General features: G+C 39.2%; 1 pseudogene; it reads right to left on the bottom strand.

The window, feature by feature from the left end:
- Positions 1–349: 349 nt before the first annotated feature.
- On the bottom strand, positions 350–1,993 carry LOC121752888 (annotated as a pseudogene).
- Between the last annotated feature and the right edge of the window lie 1,071 nt (positions 1,994–3,064).

Here is a 3,064-nt window from a genome sequence, read left to right as displayed (position 1 = left end):
CATTAGTAAGATCCATCTCACCAAACGAGGTTTGGCGTCCCTCTTGTTCATCAGATACTTAATAGCTGAATGGTTTGTGTAGACCACCACCCTCGTGCCTAATAAGTAAGCACGGAACTTCTCAAAAGCAAATATTACTGCTAGCATTTCCTTCTCCGTCACTGTGTAATTCAACTGTGCATCATTGAGTACTTTGCTGGCGTAGTATATAGCGTGAAGGATCTTATCCTTTCTCTGGCCTAACACGACCCCCACTGCATAGTCAGAAGCGTCACACATCAACTCAAAAGGCTTCGACCAGTCTGGTGCGACTATTATGGGTGCTTCGACCAGCTTCTTTTTCAACAGTTCAAAACTTGGCATCCTTCTCAAGTAAGTTGCACAATGGCTTTGCAATCTTTGAAAAGTCTTTAATAAACCTTCTGTAGAATCCCGCATGGCCTAGGAAACTACGGATACCTTTCACGTTCGTTGGGGGTGGCAACTTTGATATCACATATATCTTGGCCTTATCCATCTCCAACCCCAACTCTGACACTTTGTGTCCTAACACTATGCATTCTCTTACCATGAATTGACATTTCTCCCAATTGAGAACGAGATTAGGTTCTTCGCATCTTTGCAGAACTCGTCTCAAATTGTCTAAACATTGGTCGAAGGATGACCCAAAGACGGAGAAGTCGTCCATGAATATTTCCATGATATCTTCATTCATGTCACTGAATATCGCCATCATACACCGCTGAAATGTTGCTGGTGCATTGCATAGGCCAAATGGCATACGACGGTAAGCATAAGTACCAATTGGGCAAGTGAATGTCGTCTTTTCTTGATCTTTCGGGGCAATCGTGATCTGATTGTACCCTGAGTATCCATCCAAAAAACAATAATGGGAATATCCCGCAATTCTGTCAAGCAACTAGTCCATGAATGGCAAAGGGAAGTGATCTTTTCTTGTTTCCTTATTCAATCTCCTATAATCCATGCACACTCTCCATGAATTAACCAATCTTATTGCCATGACTTCATTTTTCTCATTAACTGTGACGGTTATTCCCCCTTTCTTTAGTACACATTGCACCGGGCTTACCCACTCACTATCGGATATGGGGTAAATCATCCCAAAATCCAATAGCTTTTTAACTTCTTTCTCAACCACTTGTTGCATGAGTGGGTTCAGCCTCCTTTGCCTATCTCTAACTGGTTTAGCCCCTTCTTCTAGCAGAATTTTGTGCATGCATATTGCTGGGCTTATCCCTTTAATGTCAGCTATAGACCATCCTAGAGCTCGTTTATGCTTCTTCAATAGTTCTATCAATTTTTCCTCTTCATCAACACTAAGTTCTGCTGAAACTACAACTGGTAAGGTCTCATCTTTCTCCAAGAATGCGTACTTGACATTGTTTGGGAGTGGTTTCAACTCAAGCTTGGGAGGTACTTCAATTGATGGTCTCAAATCTGCAACACATGTGTCAATCACAACTTGTTCCTCTGAGCTCGATTGATCGACTTGTTCTCCATCTATGTCATCGATACTCATCTTGAATGTGGAGCCAAAGTCTCTTTCCAGACTTCCCTTTTCAAACACACTTCCTTCAATTCTAGCAGAATAGCACGACTTATCAAAGATGCATCTGTCTAAGACATCAACTCGAAAACATGCCTTTACATCAGTAGGATGTTTCATTGCCTTCTCAACATTAATGGTCAGTTGCTCACCATTAATTCTGAATGTAACAGAGTTATCCTTTGCTCCAACGAATACATCTCCCGTTGCTAAAAATGGTCTACCAAACAAAATTGGCACTTCCTTATCTTCTGGCATGTCGAGCACAATAAAATCAACGGGAATGATGAACTTATCGATTTGAACCAAGACTTCCTCAACAATTCCAGTGGGCTTCACTATGGAGTGATCAGCCAATTGTAGAGTGATGTCGATATGCTCCATTCTTTCCTCCAAACCAATGGCACGAGCAGTTTTCAATGCCATCAGTGAGATTCCTTAACCTTGGTCCAATAAACACTTTGTGAAAATCATGTTACCAATTTCACATGGTATGATGCAGCCTCCTGGATCTCTTCTCTTCGTTGGCATGATTCCAGATATCAGTTGTGAACAATTCGTGCTCAATGCCACAATCCCCTCATCCTGAATTGAGATGGAGGAGGAAATCAACATATAAAAGGCAGACGCAACTTTTGACTTGAATTGAGATGGATTGTGGTGGTAATGAGTTATCAATTGGAATTGTTTAGATGACAACTTGATAATGGATTTTGATATTAATTGCAATTGTACTTTGAATCTCGCGCTTCCGTAGGGTTCTTAGGATTATTGAATTTGGTTTAAAGAGTAAGTGTTTAGCTATTCTTTGACTAGTTGATGCTTAGCATGTTTAGTGCTTGCAGGGTGAATAATTTTAAATTGTCCCGAACGTATAAGATAGAATTGAATGCATAGGATAAATCCGCGTCTTGTTTACAAGTGTTTGGAGTAACAATTGTCTCACTTGTGTTAATTTGAATTCAACTTTATTTTTTGTTATTTTGAGAAAACAAATTTCAAACAAAAACCTTCATCTTTACTGTTATTTTTATTTATTTGGAGTTAAACGAACTTACCTTCCCTGTGGATCGACACCTTAAATTACTACACACGAAGTTGTACTCTTGCAGTGAAGTGGTAATATTAGGGATAATTTTGTGAACTTGAGTGCATATCTATTCTGATTTAAAAAGACCTAAAATTACACATCAAGTTTTGGCGTCGCTGCCGGGGAAGGCAATAGGTTGTTTTACTTTCTGTTTTATTTTTATTTTTATTCTTATTTAATCTTTTAAATTTTATTTTATAGGTACTTAATTCGTGTTCTTACGCGTGATAGCCATCTACCACGTCTGGACTTGAAGATGAAGGAGTGTTTTATTTGTGGTAGTATCTTTCTAATTCCTTGTGTTTTATTTTAAGTTTGCTAGTACACATTCCAGCACACACTTTTTCTAAGACTAACCCCGAAGTTGTCGAGAGTCTCGCTTTCGGTAGAATTTGTATATTTGAGTT

Source organism: Salvia splendens, chromosome 10 (assembly GCF_004379255.2).
Source record: "Salvia splendens isolate huo1 chromosome 10, SspV2, whole genome shotgun sequence".
In the NCBI taxonomy this organism is placed as follows: domain Eukaryota; kingdom Viridiplantae; phylum Streptophyta; class Magnoliopsida; order Lamiales; family Lamiaceae; genus Salvia; species Salvia splendens.
Note: the sequence above shows the minus strand (reverse complement) of the source record. Positions and strands in the feature narration are given on the sequence as shown.